We start from the raw sequence: 17,769 nt of genomic DNA on the forward strand, positions 1-17,769 counted from the left end.
GAATGCTTTCAAAGGGCGCAAGCACATGAGTACTGAAAGAAATGTTTAAGTTTAAACTAAGAAATTGAAATTACATATTCTCTGTTTGAGAGTATTTGATTCGGGGGTCCTTTTCCTCTATATCTTCTCTTCCTTTTATATTCCCTTGATGATTCCTTTGTGACAAATCGTTTGGAAACTGCTTGATTGCTTCATAACCACTCACTTTCTTTATGGTGGCTAACTTGTCGTGGAATTGCCATCTCTAACTGTTGCCACTATTCTTTGTCGTTCAACCGCCTTCAACTGGGTTCCTTGAATCATGGAATGTAATATGGTTGCTCAATAACTGCTTCAATAACTGCATTTCTGGATAACCATAACATTTTATGTTTGCTAAGATCCTGGGCGATTCGAAGGTATGGGTGAGAACAAGGTCATCGCTCTGGGCGACTGTAAGGCACTCCATTCGCTCAGATTTTGGGCGTCTTGCAAGTTTGGGCGATGATGTTACTGTGCTCATGGGCTTCCACTGCATTCATTAATAACCCTGTCTGGGCCTTTATCCTGAATTCCTCAATTGGGCTTCATTCCTTGGACTATTTGATTTGGGAATTCCTCAATTGGGCTTCATTCCTTGGGCTATTCGATTTGGGCTGCACTTTTAGTATGTCAACAATTACCCTCCAATATGGCAGAATTAATACTAATTATTAATTTTTGCCATATTTATTTTGTGTTTTCCCGCAACATTTGAAATTCCTAAGAATATCAATCATTATTTCCTTCCATAGCCTGAAAAGGTACGACGTTGCAAACCCTTATAAACCCCAAAGACACGTCATTTCATCGCACCACTAAATCACACCTCATTACTTCGCACTTCTTTCTTGCAATATTACTGTTCATCTTCTTGCTTCCCTTCTACGTTTCTCAAGCAAACTTTAACAAAATTATATTTCGTTCCCAATGGCGGCTCCACAAACCCAATTTGATAACTCTTTTAGTTTCAAAGATTTCCAGAAAATCCTTACTCGACCATATGTAAATCCGAACTTCCTTGCACCAGTCAATGCCAAACTCAATGAGTTCTAACTGGGTCCATCATTCAACAACGCCGAAGCCGTCGAACAAGTGGTGGTGGGCCAGCTGTTCCCTTGCACTCAAGGCCCTCCGTTCCTGGACTCTTTGCCGCTGAGGTCGATTCACGAAAAAGGTATTCGTACATGGCCTGAATCTGATGTTATTTTTCGCAGATGGCATGCTCGCCTTGTGGGCCATGGTCCTACCAAGGCAATTTTTGATCGTGCTAGGATTTCTGATTTATTAGAAATCGCTCTTCAACCCCCAATTTTTGACCCGGTGCTTTTTCTTATTGCTTTAAGTTTTTGGTCTTCTGAATATAATACCTTTGTTTTCCCTCTTGGTCTCATGTCTATTACTTTAAGGGATGTTGGGGCCCTAGTAAATCTTCCACCTTTGGGCAATACCATTTTTCTTGATATTTTGATTTTCGGTGTCGCCCCGAAATTTGACAAGAAACTCACTGAGTCCTACTCAAGCCTGCAAACCTCTTATAATCACTCAAACGCTGAACCTTCCCATTCTGAGCGTGTGGCCTTCCTTTAGATTTAGCTTTGTAAATATATTCTTTGCGTGCCAAGTATGAAACCTTCCATGAGCTACTTACCCATAGCGCATGAATTGACGCGTGGTAGGCCTTTGAATTTGTGTTCCTTCTTTTTGGCTGCCCTTTATAGAGGCATGACTTCTCTTCAATTTCAATTGAAGAATGGTGCATCTCCCATTGGAAGTGGGCCTCTTTGGTTCACTCAACTGTGGTTGAGAGCATATTTTCCACCACTTGGTTCTCCATCCATTTCCAATCGTTCTGCTAGCTGCTATGGGCTAGCCATTGATCCACTGACCCCTGTACATATGTCCAGTAGGGACATTTTTTCATTCTTTTATTCCTTAAATTCGATTCCTTCTTTCTTTCCTTTTCCTGCTCATTTGACTCCAGATTATGTGCAAACTCCATCCACCCTAGACAGTGCCATCGCTTCTCTGCTCGTTTGGGTTCAGTTTTTGACTGGGAGGGAGTTGTTCCATGACATTTTAACTGGAACCAATGCCAAAGCTGGGGTTGAAATATATGCTCCCCAATTTTTTGCTCGCCAACTTGGTTTTGATCAAACTTAGCCTGTTCCTCCTTGTTACTCTAAAAATTTGACAGACCGCTTTCACACCATTAATAGGGTAGAGGCACAAGCTATAGATGCTCGTAACCTTCTTTTGACGAGCAAGTTTTCATTAGCCCCCCTTCAATTCTAGCCGTGCCATCCATCCCCCTTTTGAACAACTCTGGCCATCAGTGAAGTGCAGATTGTTTGCAACTGATGTCAATCGTGCTTATCATTCACTGGATCAACCAAACACTTCTTCCACTTCTCTTATTTTCGTCACCCCTATGTCCACTAGGAATCCTTCCTCCCCTGCTCGTGCTAAACAATCTATTCGTCCATCTACTTCTCTACCTGCCAAGGCTACTGCAGCTAAGAATGCCTTAAGCCACAAACGGCCAGCTTCAGCATCTCCGATTTTGGAGGATGATGATGACGCTCCTCTCATCGTTAGGAGAAAGGTAATTGAATTCTGTTTATTCACAAACATACCTTTCTATATGCTAATGGTTTATTTGAAACCTTTCTATGTGCTAATGGTTTACTTGAATTTCTCAGAAAAGTTCAGCCTCTCCTTTGAAGGCTTTGGTGTTGGCAGCTCTTGCTCCATCATCTTCTGCTAAAGTTGCCTCGTCCAAATTAGCTGACGAAGGGACTATGCTTACAGAGAAACCTTCAGTCCCGGAACCTTCATCATAACCAATGGAAGAGTCACCTTCTTCCTAGGGCGCCGACCCCCCAAACATCGAACCGGAAGGTAATACATTTTTTGATATTTTACCTTTGATTGTGCTATTGGTTTCTGATTTGTTGCTTCTTGAATTCTGCAGAGGCTCCCATGGGTCTGCCCATTGTGGCAGAGTCTTCTCGCCTAGATAAGGGGAAGTCTCCACAGGTGGTGGAGCCAACTGGTGATATGCCATTTCCCAAGATTGCTGATGAGGTAACATTTTGCTTCACTTTCATTTTTGCTTCGTTTATTGTAGCGAAAGCCCTCAATGTTGGTATTTTTCTTTGCAGGGTGCTGATGACATTGTGCATTCCATCCAAGACTTGTTCACTTCCTGGGGGCAAGTCAAGACGTCTTACCCTACTTCAACCGGTTATCCTTCTGCTTATTCAGAGGAAGATATGCAGTTCCTCAAGCAGTCGATATTTGAGTATGTGTCTTTTATGGACATGGACATTGGTCAGGCTAGTGCTGCTAAACATAAGGATAAGCTTGAGCTATTAAGTGCGAAGTTGGCGCAAGCACTGACACTTCCGTCGCTCAATATTTCTACTGATTTTAAAGTGACATTGAAGGTTGTCCAATCTGACATCCTCTCCTTGCTGGCCAAAAATGTTGAACTGAAGGCCAGGAGTACTCAATATCTTCGCGCTGCATCTGAAAGAGAGTCTTTGCTTCTAGAGATTAACAAAGCCGAGGTCGAATTGAAAGAAATCTCTTTCGAAGTTATGGTTAAAAACTCTTTGATGACAAGTTTGACTGCAGAGATGAAAGAGCTTTAAGCAAAAATGGACGATTGTAGGGCGAGACTGGCTGCTAGAAAGGGTAATGCTTCCCAAGGAATTGAGCGAACCAAGTCTTTGGTCGAGCAGTACAAAAAGTTGGAGGTTGATGACGATTTTGTAGCTGAATCAAATGTCGCTTCTTCTCAGTAGAGCGAGGATTGGGGAAGACTTAGGGAAAGGATTCGATCGGCCTGGGGTGAATTGTAATTAAGACATCTAGTGCCTTAAATTTTCCTTTTGTAACTTCGTACTAACTGTCGTAACAGCAGCCATTGTCATTAATGAATGACTATTTTGACTACTTGCGTGCTAATTGACGTTGTCCTTAATCGTCAACCCCCCAAGCATTTAACTGCTTTATGCTAAGATTCATGTACATTCTCTCTTGGTATTTCTGTTTCTTTTCCCAAGACTTTGGGCCACTTGACTCCAATTACTAGGCACGAATGCGGCCGTTCATATTCTGTCTCTTCACCTTCACACCCCTATAAATGCACGTATATTTCGCAGTTTTCATTTTCATTTCCATTCTTTTCTTCAAAAACTAATTTGCTGCCATCGTTTGACATTTCAACGATCGATCCAAAATTTTCGTCTTCCATAGAAATGGATCATTTGATCCGCCCATTTTGCTACTTGTTTTGATGTCCCCTTTGGTATGGTAGATATAGGAAATATTTTTTGACCAGCAAAGTTCTTCCCATTGTCTCCATGTTCTTTACAAGGAGTTTAATGATGGAAGGCAATTTTTGAGGATGCCTATCAAGCCCCCTTGCTTGCTGAGAGTGCTTCTCAATCTCCTTGCCCGTTATTGCAGCGATGCAATTAGGCAGACGATGTGAGGGTGCTTCTCTTCCCTTTTGCTTGCTGAGAGTGCTTCTCGACCTCTCTACTTGCCTTTGCAGCAGTACGATCAGGATGGCAATCAAGGCCAGTTCACCCTCTTACTTGGCGATCGACCGAGAGTTAGTTTGCTCTCAATTGTAGTTTATAAAGAATTTAGTATTTTGTATCTCGCAATTTGTAATGAATGTTTGATAATAAAAGAATTTATTTGAACGTATTTTGTTCTGGCCCCTTTTATATACGATCGTTCAACGTGATTTGATTACGCTTTTATTTGTTTAGTTTCTCATAAGGAAGGAACATATTTTTTAAATATTTGCCATTAATGAACCTCATATACTTGGTGCCATCTAAATCTTCCAAATGATAGGCTCCATTAGGCAACACGCTATTTACTTTATATGACCCTTCCCAATTGGGCGACCACTTGCCATATTTTGGATCCTTGCTATCCAAAGGGAGTATTGTTTTCCAAACCAATTCGCCCAGGCTAAATGACTTAGCTATAACTTTTTTATTATAGAACTTAGTCATCCTTTGTTTTTGAACTTGCAATCTATCTAGGACGTCCAACTTTAATTCGTCCAACTCCAATAAGTTTTGAACTAGTGATTCGGTATACTAATCATCACTTAACTTATGTTGCAAACACACTCTGATCGATTGCACGTTGATTTCCATAGGCAAAACGGCCTCCTATCCATAAGTAAGTTGGAAAGGAGTAATTTTAGTACTTGACCGAGGCGACGTCCTATAAGCCCATAAGGCCTTGTTTAGACATTCGTGTCAATTTTTGGCATTTTCATCTATCATTTTCCTTATGATATTTTTTAGAATCTTATTAGAAGATTCTGCTTGCTCGTTGGATTGAGCGTAATACGGTGTGGAGTTTACTACTTTAACTCCAAACTCGCTCAAGAATTTATTCACTTGATCTCCATTTAAAGAAGTTCCATGATCTACCATCAAAGTTTTTGGAATCCCAAATCTATAAATGATATGATCATGAATAAATTTTATGACACTCTTTTGGGTGAATTCTTTTAAAGGTACCGCTTCTACCCATTTAGTGAAAAATCAGTCGCAACTATAACAAAGGTATGTTGCTTGGACGATGGGGGATAAATCTTCCCTATCAGGTCTATTGCCCGACCCTTGAACAGCCAGAGTTTGATAATGGGTGTCATCTCTCTTGCGGGCGCCCTTTGTATTGGATCATACTTTTGGCATGCTAGACAACTCTTTGCATATTGAACACATGATTCTCCCATCTTGGGCAAAAAATATCCATTCTTAATAATTAACCATCTCATCCTTTGGCCAACTTGATGAGCTCCACATATCCCTTTGTGCACCTCAGCCATGATTGTCCTGACTTCTTCCAAACTTACACAGTTTAGCAATATACCATCGGAGCGTTTCTTAAACAACTCTTCATCTATCAGTATATAGTTTAGCAAATGCAACTTCATTTTTCTACTATCTCCTTTATTAGGTTCTTTAAGGAACATTTTATTCTCTGTCCTCCAATCTATTGCATCTCCATCTTGTATGCAATGAATTTCAATCCTTCTCGCCCTTTTTTGGACTACGGGCAATATTACTCCATATTCATAAGTAGATTTCCAATTTAAAACCTCTGAATACCCTGAGACCATCTGGGCTAACTCATTTGCTACATCATTATATATCCTATTAACAGATTGAAGCTCTACTTGGTCGAATTCTTCCAACAACTCTTGGGCGATTTCATATTGACTTATAATGGAATCACTTTGGCACTTAAAATCACCAATCAATTGGTGAATTACCAATTGAGAATCGCCTCTAACGATCACATTCTTTACTTCCATATCTATCATTAATTCTAGGTCCATGATTAAGGCTTCATATTTGGCTTGATTGTTGGTACACATCCTATCCAAAGTGAATGCGAACTTGTAACAAATCCCTAAAGAATTTATTAATGCTACTCCTACTCCCGTACCTTTAGAAGTTTTTGACCCATCGAAATACAAAATCCAAGGTTTTAATTCGAATGAATTGATTTCTAATTCAATTTCTTCAGGCATGTCAAAACATGGATGATCGGCCAGAAAGTTAGCCAAAGTCTGATTTTTGATTGTCTTTTGGGGTATGTATTGTATTTCGAATTCTGATAATACTAACGTCCAAAGGCCTACCCTTTGGTGTAAAATAGGGCGAGAGAACATATATTTAACCAAATTTACTTTAGAAATCAAATAAACGGTTACGGGCCGTAAATAAGCCCTTAATTTCATACACGTGAAATACAATGCAAGACATAATTTTTCAATGGCAGAGTAATTACATTCACATTTTGTTAACCGTCTACTCAAGTAGTAAATCACTATTTCTTCACCAAATTGGTCTTCTTGCGCGACCATTCCAGCTATTGATTCTTGTTCAGCCGATATATATACTTTCATTGGTCGTCCTTGGATTGGTGACACCAACACTAGTGGACTTGATAAATATGTCTTTAGGCTTTCAAAAGCCTTTTGATGCTCTTCTTTCCAGACAAATTCGTCCTGATTTTTCAACTTTAAAAGCGACGAAAAAGCTTTAGTTTGCCCTGCACAGTTAGAAATAAAGCGTCTTAAAAAGTTTACTTGGCCTAGAAACCTTTGCAGTTCTTTTTTATTGCTAGGTGATTTGACCTCTAAAATGGCCTTCACTTTATTTTTATCAAGTTCAATCCCCCTTTTGTGTACTAAGAAACCAAGGAAGTTTCCTGCATTAACGCCAAATGCACATTTCAAGGGATTCAATTTTAGTTTATATTGTCTCATTCGCTCAAATGAACATCTCAATTTTTCAAAATGGTCCTCTTCTTTAATGGATTTGACCACTATATCATCTACATACACCTCAACAAACTTGCCTATCATATCATGAAAAATCAAGTTCATTGCCTTTTGATAAGTTGGTCCTACATTTTTAAGGCCGAAGGGCATAACTACCTATTCAAAACACCCTAGAGATCCAGGGCACCTAAAGGCAGTTTTGTGTATATCTTCCTCAACTATATAAATTTGATTGTATCCTGAATACACATCCATGAAGGAATATATTACATGTCCGGCAGTCTAGTCTACTAAAGAATCTACCGTATGTATTGGATATTCATCTTTGGGTGTGACCATGTTTAATTTCCTAAAGTCTATGCACACCCTTAATTTACCATTCTTTTTTAGCACTGGCACGATATTGGACAACCATTCGACATATCTAGCTGTTCTAATAAAGCCTGCTTTTAAAAATCGCTCTATTTCTTTCTTAATCTCAGAGAGTACATTAGGAGCAAAACGCCTAGGAGGTTGTTTATTAGGTTTAAAATTTGGTTTAATTGGTAATCTATGTTCCACCAAACCTCTATCTAAACCAGGCATGTGTTCATATTCCCAAGCAAAACAATCCTTATATTCCCTTAATAAAGCGATTAATTTATCACTAACCTCTTGATCGAGCATCTGGTTGACGAATATTGGGCGATCTTCTCCTTCATCGCCAATAGTCACTTTAATCAGAGGGTCCTGTGTTTGAGCGTATCCAGGCTTGGTGATCCTCATTACTTCATCGTCCTATTCCCTTATAGGCATTTCTTCTTCTAAACAAACCACCTTGTTGACTTTTTGGTCAATATTTTGTTCCAACTCGAACACTGCCAATTTGTCTCTCAATGCTTCCAAGGCTGCTTCTTCTTTCGTCTTGTCCTTACATTCTTTCTTGAAAGTCATTAATTTGGCTTTGAAGGCCTGAACATCGGCCATTTGCCTTTATTTCTTACAACTCATTTAAAATTCCTTGATTACTCTTTTGCTAATTACTGGCTCTTCGAGGGCCACTATGTTTGGCCTCATTTGACTGAACATTTCAGTGAGTGCATCTACCAAAAATGGCTCTTCACTCTATGCAACAATTTGAGTTTCTTCTCCATTTTGGACTACTCTGACAGGTCCATAATTTCCTTCGTACATGAACATTTCCACTGAGTTTGCTTCTGCGACAAAAGGCCTATGATCGGCCTGCACCACTTCTTCACCCTTATCATTCCAAAAAATCAGGCATTGATGAAGCGATGAGGGTATACAGCGACTTCCGTGTATCCAATCTCTTCCTAATAACACATTGTAACTAGTAGGACCATCTATTACAAAGAAGACTGTGGTCCTAGTAGTTGTCCTTATAGTTATGTCCAATGGCATAACCCCCTTAGCTGAGGTTGCTCCTCCATTGAAACTTGCAAGGATGATTTCCGTTGAAATCATATCACATTCTGTCTTTACAAATTTTCTCATCATCCTAGATGGGATGGTGTTTATGGCTGCTCCATTATCAACAAGTACTTTTGCCACAGGTATGCCGTTAACTAAAACTTTAACGTACAATGGCCTCAAGTGTTTAGTTAACTTCATGCCTGGTCTCTTAAAGATAACCTTTTCGGCAACATCTATTTTCACTTCCTATTTGTCCTCTGTCGAGTTATCCTTTTGTGATAAGTCAACGTGCAGTATGTCGCACTGAGCTTCTATTTCCTGAATTTCCTTTTTACTGTTTTTCAATGCTCATTCTTCGATTACCCAACCTGTGGGAGAAGGCATTATTCTTGGAGTTGATCCATACTTTTTAGAGCGAAGAACTCTCTTTTTCCTTTTGGGCGTCCCGTACAGCACGTAATAATCGAAAGAACACCCAGATGGTTTCCCCAACAAGTCCACTTCACGAACCCCCTCTCGATGTAGTTGCTTCAACAGAGTATTGTACGATACCCCTCTCTTTCTTCTTTCTACTTCCAAACCAATTTCCTCTTCGATGTCCGTCATACCATCATCCCCTTCATCATCATAGGCCCCTCTAGAAGTTTGGCCTTCTTCACATTCCAGCATACATGATTCTTCTTCGTTATCCTCCCTTTCTTCTTCTTCTTTCTCTTTGTTCTTGGACTCATTGGCTAGTAAGTAATTATTAGCTATGACAGGAGGTAACGTACCAAATTGAATAGTAAGGAGCTAATCTGGATCTTCTCCATCTCTTCTGTCTCACTCAAACTTCGATCTCCCAGAAGAAGTTTTTGGCAATTCTTCCATTGTAACACCTATACCAATCTCTTCACTGTCTTTGAGAATATTTTGATTGGCTACCTTGAGCAGTTTAGGCGCTTTAGAACGTGGTATTCCCTGTTGTTGCCTCATCATTCGTCCATAGTTCCGTTGAAAACGCCTTTGTTGGGTTCTAGTCATCTCGTTGAAGGGTATCACCTTTCCTGCATTATATTGGAACGAATGTCATATATTTGGTTGGCGAAGTTGTGGCCTGAATGTTCTCCCATTATTTACTGGCCTGAACTGCCTCTCAAAAGGTGGTCCCCTATAGTACCTTGCCTTCTACCAGGCTGAGCATTTGGGAAAAAACTAGGGCGATGGTGATGCTGCCATATCCCTGGTTTCTCTGTATTTGTACTCACTTCTCTTTTGCATCTTGCACATAGGACGTCTTCATCCTTTTTGGGCTCCTTCCCTTTGATACGTTCAAAGACACTGGAATGTGGCCCAGGGTCCTCTTCCCCGTCCTCTATGACCAACTTGAATTTTGACAACTTATTTTTGAAACTAGTCGTCACCATGTCCACCCCAAGTAGCTGTGGAAAAGGGTTTTCATCCACTGCCATTTTCTTCTTATCCTCGAACGTAATTCGTCCTGATTCAATGGCATCCTGTAACATATGACGAAAAACCAAGCAGTTGTTAGTCAAATGTGACCATGCATTATGCCACTTACAATATTTTTTACCCTTAACTTGTTCAGGACTTGGCAATTTATGTTTATAGCTCAACTTTATCTGTTTATCCTTATATAATTTATCAAATATAAAGTCAGCTTTAGTTACATCGAACGAGAATGTTTTAACCTTTTTGTTTTCATCTTTTATAGGATCATCCTTACCCGACAGTCTAGACTTAGCCATTATAGGACAAGTATACGTATCTCCTTTAATCAATTCGACCAAACACATTTCGGCTTGATCGTAATATTCGTCATTAATGGCATGAATATCAAAATTTGGGTCTCTATAAAAAGTCCTCTTGCTAGAATTTTTCATTTATTCTTCTTTTCTTATTAATCGTTCATACCTAATCACACTTGCGTTCAATTGAAAAAGATCAGGAAATTCCTTGTCTTGGAATTTCTTTTTCAAATCAAAGTTTAGATAATTTTGAGCGATTTTGACAAACTCCTTTTCGGGCAGAGGTACAAAACATTTACTTCTTGCTGTCTTGAACCTTTAAAAGAAACCTTCTGCCCATTCGTTTGGCATTTGACACAGACTCGCCAAATCAGCCAAAGAAACTTCAGACTCAGTCTTACAAAACTGAGCATGGAACAATTGCTTCAATTGTTGCCATGTTTGAACGGAGTTCGCTGGAAAATTGATGAATCAGGAGAAAGCTATTCCTGTTAATGAACTAGGGAACAACCTCATTTTATGGTAGTCTGTTACTTCACTACTTTGCAGTGTGAATTGTCTTATGTGTTCTAGAGTAGACACCTCTCCTAAACCGGTAAATAGTGAGAATTCTGGCACTTTATACCCTCTAGGCCATGGATATGCTTGGTCTACCCAATCAGGATATGGCTTTGTGTAAATCGGCCTAATGACAGGACGTACTCCAAAAGCCATCTAATCCTGTACTATTTCCATAATTTGATTCCTCAACACGACGTTGGGGTCATATGGGATTCCTACAGGTTGGTTGATCGGTTAATTTTCTTGAGGCCTGATGTTTGGTCCTTGGTTGGCAACAAAGTTGCCTTGATTTGAGCCATTGTTATCATTAGCCTAAATATTTATTCCATCATTAACACGTGGGGCATTCTGTCCATTATTTAGGACATTGTCTCTTACATTTAGATTACCCCCCAAGTTAGCTGTACCATTACCACTATTCTGATTTGGCATTACACCATCCCCTGGTTTGAAGTAGAGGGACGAAAAGGTGGTTCTATCCCTTGACTTGGACTTAGGACTAGGGGATTATGTCCCACAATTGCCCTAGCTTGAAAGTGATTTGCAAGAGACACAACTGGCTGACAAATTTGGCCTACTAACTTATTCATTATTTCATTCAAAGTATTCAGTTGTTTGGCCATGTTGTCATAATGTGCATTCCCATTTTGGGCAAATCTTTCCATATTATGAATATTTCGTAGATTTACCTGTTCAACGACATCCTGTGTGAGTTCTCTAAGTAATGCACGTATGGTTCGAAGACTCAACTCTGTCATTAGTTCGTAACGACTGTGACTGCTCTGACTTTGTCCCTCTGTTTGTGGAAAGTTATGCTGCCCCTCATATCGCTCGATCACAGACTGGACTCCTCCCTCACTTGCTGCTTCCTTATCAGATTTGTGAGGCATATTGTTTTACCTTTTGTATCTTCAACACCAAACACCAAAGTCCCACTGGGCGTGTTAAATTGTTTCGCGCGAGTAGTCGCTAACAATTAAAAAGGGATCAGACGATTGTATAAGGAACAAACCTCTTGAGACAAAGTCCTAAAAAGGAGTGTTTTATTGGCGATGATTTACAATTGGAACTAAACAGAATGTCTCCAAGGGGCGCAAGCACACGAGTACTAAAAGAAATGTTTAAGTTTAAACTAATAAATTGAAATTACATATTTTCTGTTTGAGAGTGTTTGATTCGGGGGTCCTTTTCCTCTATGTCTCCTCTTCCTTTTATATTCCCTTGATAATTCCTTTGTGACAAACCGCTTGGAAACTACTTGATTGCTTCATAACCACCCACTTTCTTTATGGTGGTTAACTTGTCGTGGAACTGCCATCTCTAACTGCTGCCACTACTCTTTGTCGTTCAACCGCCTTCAACTGGGTTCCTTGAATCATGAAATGTGATATGGTTACTCAATAACTGTTTCAATAACTGCATTTCTGAATAACCATAACATTTTATGTTTGCTAAGATCTTGGGTGATTCGAAGGTATGGGTGAGAACAGGGTCATCGCTCTGGGCGACTGTAAAGCACTCCATTCGCTCAGATTTTGGGCGTCTTGCAAGCTTGGGCGATGATGTTACTGTGTTCGTGAGTTTCCACTACATTCATTAATAACCCTGTCTGAGCCTTTATCCTGAATTCCTCAATTGAGCTTCATTCCTTGGGCTATTCAATTTGGGCTACACTTTTAGTGTGTCAACAGAGATCAACTGATTTTAGCATCTACGAGATCGACAAGATAATTGAATCAGGTTCACATTCCTCTCGTGCCATCCCACCTAGTAAATCCAATGCCTCAACCATAAGACATGCAAGCGTATGGTGATCATTGATTTCGACAACATTCTTAGCAGAGGCTTCTATTCTGTTGATGAATGAAAGGGTTTCGAGTTTTGTATGGCACTGGATTTCTAGGCTGGTTAGGAGTGGTGTTGGGGATTTTAGGTGAAATAGGATTTTGGTTTTCGGATTTGATAGGTTTGATTGTGTTTATGGTTTTGTTTTCTTGTCGGGTTCTTGATTAAAAGGAAATTAACTGTTTTACTTTTGTAGTAACTCAATTCAGTGAACAGCTACAAATTAGAGTTTCTTTAGATTTTTTTTTTTTTTTTTTTTTTTTTTAAAAAAAGTTCAGCTCCTAGTAAATAATGATATTCAAAAACTGTTACTGCTCTAGTAAATACCAGTAAAGAACATTAACAAAAATCAATGATGATTCACACCCATTTGACAAAGAATTCTTTTTTTTTTTTACTGTATGAACAGCAGTTCAGCTCCTAGTAAATAATGATATTCAAAAACTGTTACTGCTCTAGTAAATACCAGTAAAGAACATTAACAAAAATCAATGATGATTCACACCCATTTGACAAAGAATTCAACTGCAAATTCGATCAATAACATTTCTCCTCCTCGCAAAGCAATAGTCATCGTAGTAACATAGCTCCATTGGCATCGTCCCTACAGACCTTAAGCCCGGTATTTGGAGATTCAAAATGCAAATTCCAGAAACCCCAAAGAGGACAGAATAGAAAGAAAGGTTTAAAAACTAACAAGTACGAAATATGGCTGAGGCAAATCTAAGAATCAGCAATTGTAACCTCAACCTCTACACCAGGTTCAATTGTGATTGAGGTGATTTGCTTAACCACATCTGGGGAACTGAAGAGGTCAATCACACGCTTGTGAACACGAAGCTCAAACCTATCCCATGTATTGGTTCCTGCAGATCAAGTATCAATGTCAATAATATCAAGTATCTCATGCTCTCCATCAAAAAGTGACTCGAACGCATCGAATTAATGTGCAAAGCATTATGCATAAGTGATCCACTACTCAGTGCAAAATAAAGAACAGAGAATTATATGATGACAACTTCTAAACATAATTATGCTAAATGATAGACACAACAGTTTCAGCGACAATTCACAGACAGCTTTAAGATTTGCGTATTCTAATTCTTTTAGCTAATGCACTAATATAGAGAGCTTGACACTAACTAAATCACATTTTACTAGTTATGCCAGAATGAATACCTTCACCACAAGGGGATTTCCGTGTGGTAATATGAAGAACCTTGGTGGGCATCCGGACTGGTCCCTTGACCCTGAGCATCTTGTCCTTCGCACCGCGAACCAAATCCGCACACTGTTGAAGTTCAGATCATGAAAAAAAATCAGAGAAAAATCTATTTAATTGGAATGGTAAAAGAACAATGACATGAAAGAATGGAAAATGAAGAAAACCCAGTCTTCTATAGCAATCATTTCAAAGTTAGAAAAGCTATTTAAACTATTACATACACACACCTTGGGCACAATTTGACCTAAAAATCAGTATTTCTCACCAGTCACCATCTAATCCATCAATTTGTAAATGAGCATTGCATAATTCTATTTTCCTTCCAGATTAAAAAGCCTGGTGGCCACCAAACTTTAAGCAAAATTTCACTGGGATCCCCAAGTTTTTTCCTTCCAAATTAGCCACTTAAGTTTCTTCTTGTTCCAGTTAGGTCCTCTGCACACCTTGATCTTTGAATCAAGAGAAAAATTGACATGTCTAAAGGAAGATGGAGACTAGAAAAGCCAATAGTGCATTGTTCTCAAGTCCTAATGGACAAAAATGTGCATTTTGGAAAAATTATGCCTTTGGACATTGCAAAATAAATAAGAATCCCACCATGTTAATATCATTACTTCAAATCCTATCTCTCAGTCCGAAGTGTTGGAGATAGGATGTAAACGAGCCGAGCCGGCTCTCGGCTCGAGTAAATCATAGCGGGCTTTTTCCGAGCTCGAGCGGAGCAAAAGCTCGGCCAAAAAATACGGCTCCGCAGCTCGGGCTTTTTACGGGCCGAGCTGGCTCGGTTTTTTCAAATTTTTTTTTTTGTTTTTGCCAATTTTTAAATAATTTTTAATGACATTTTTTTCACATGCCAATTGTTGTAGTGCAATTTATTTAATGTAGAAGGCAAAGAAATTATGCTTTAAATTAGAAACGGGGCTGATAATAGTGCACAGGTATTTTACATGTACATGTAAATTTAATAATACAAATAGAATACCGATAAAAAAAATACAAATAGAATAAACATAAATAAAGAATTTAAAAATATTAAAATAGTTATAGTTGAATATTTTTTAAATGTTTAATCGCATTACAAAACTTACATTTTTTTTAAATAATTTAAAAATTACAAATTACAAAATTATGTAATTTATACGAATAACAAATTAAATAAAAGTTATAAATTACAACTCTCCTCCTTTTTCTTGGCTTGGAAACTGTTACAATCAACGTAGGCGAAGTTAAAATTATACATGAATAAAATATTTCGTGTACAATTTTTCTTGAATCAAATAAATTTAAAAAATGCATTTCTTAAAGAAAAAATATTAATTTCAAAACTTACAACATCCTATGTTTGAATATACCACAACTCTTCGGCCATTATACTGTCAACATGTTCTTGAACACGTAATACCGCACATTCCCAATCATTCAAGCATATCAAAGCCTCCAATATATCTTTTTTTAGTCTTGATCGTTCATCTGATAAAATTCGACCACCTAAACTGAATGTAACCTCCGATACTACCGCAGACACCGGTGGTGTTAGTAGATCACGTGCAATTTTTGATACAATTGGATATTGCCTTTCGTTACACCTCTACCAATTTAAAAGACTAAATTCTTGTAATTCGTTTGGTTGCAACACACTACGAACATCCACGCACATATACCTAGCTAATTCAGAAGGAATTTCAATATTTGTACCACTAATATTGATCACTCTAGATGCTGATGAACTAGAACTAAATAAAGGAATACTTGTATTGCTATCTAAATAATTCCATAATTTTTCAGAATTTGTTGAAAGAGAACATTGGGAAGTAGAACTACCCTGACCTACATTTTCAGCATAATAGTTATACATTTCACATAAAAAAGATTCTATATGCACGTGATAATTCTATATTCAAATAATCTGATATCCCATTTACAGTGGCTTTTATGCCAGTTAAATTAAGTCGAGGATCCATTACTGAAGCTAAAAGAAATAAAGAAAGCAACTCTTCCCAATATTTACAAAATTTTAACTCCATAAAGCGGACGACATCAGCAAAAAGTGGCAAATTCCTATATTTATAAAATGCTTGTGAAATGTAGAAAAAATGTTGTAAAACAAGAGAAAATGTATGGTAATATACACCGCTACATTCCTTTGTAGCATCGAAAAAAGGTTGTAAGAATTTTTTCACGTAAAATGCAATAGTCCATTCCCAATTTTCCAAATTATGTTCGGGCCCGAGTGTATGCCTACCATTATAATAGAGTGAAATCACTTTATCGTAATTTTCACACGAATGTAACATAAGATATATAGAGTTCCACCTATGCATTATATCAGTGGCAAATGATTTCTCCTATAATCCATACTCTGCACACAAACTATTAAATGTTTGTTTTCTTGCTGGTGACACAGCAATAAAATTTATTACTTGTCTAATTTTATCTAAAGGTGATCTTATATGTTCTAATCCAACTTTTACAATCAAATTAATGATATGACAAATCTTTCAATAACAACTTTGTTCACTGTAGCATTATCAAAAGTAAAATTTCGAACCATATCTTATATACCATATTTCTGTATGATATCTTTTAAAACCATGTATATGTTAGTAAAATTATGGAGATATTCTATACATCTGAATGTAATAATTCTTTTATGTAGAAGCCACAGGTGATTAATATAATGAGTCGTAGCAGCAATATAACATTTTCTATTACAACCGGTCCATAATCAAAGGTAAACGATACAACCTTATGTTATATAATTTGATGCTATTCGAACGAAGAGTATTTCTAGAATAAGAAGAATACCTGGATTGGAGATATTTCTGCACAAATCCCGTAAAGTGTATTGAGTCTATCATCGTAAGTGGCATCTCTGCTGCAACCACGTATGCAGTCATTCCTTCACGAAATCTTCCCTGTGAATATACAAAGGTGGAAAGAGTAGAATCAGAACCGCCAAACACTAGTTCAGTCTGTTTCGAGTTGAGATCGGCTGGTTTCGCTTTGCAACTCCTTAATACGTATCTATTCAAATGCGTTGTGCTCGAACCGGGCTTCCAACTAAGTTCTTTGCCACAGTAATTGCAACATGCTTTCCAAATATCTACTTCATTTTGAACACCAATTTTTTTACGTGTCATATGTTGCCAACAATCCGATGATTCTTTTTTTGACATTTTTGTCTCGAGTACTTGAATTTCTTCCTCTTCAATATCCTCCAAATTAATTAAAACATTTTGACATGCATCGTAGTTAGATGGAGTACTCGAGCTACCGTCAAACTGATTAACTTCATCACTTGTAAAATCCATAATAACTAGTATAACAAAAAATATTGAATATTAGACTGTAGAGTGAAAGAAATTGAATATATTAATTATTATATGTAAACTGAGAAGTGAGAAAGAAGAAATTGAAACTTGAATGATTGAATCTGAATCTATAATATAGAAATAACACGAATTAAAATTGATAATAAAGTGATTTAAAATTTCAAAAATCACCCCATATTTATAGACAAAAAATCCGCATTATTTTTCAAATTTGAATTTCAAAAACGCCTTGTAAAAAATGCAGCTATATCTGCCTTAAGCTATAAAGCTGTCTAAAAAGACAGCTTTATAGCT

The sequence above is a fragment of the Olea europaea genome, chromosome 1, assembly GCF_002742605.1.
Source record: "Olea europaea var. sylvestris chromosome 1, O_europaea_v1, whole genome shotgun sequence".
Classification (NCBI taxonomy): domain Eukaryota; kingdom Viridiplantae; phylum Streptophyta; class Magnoliopsida; order Lamiales; family Oleaceae; genus Olea; species Olea europaea.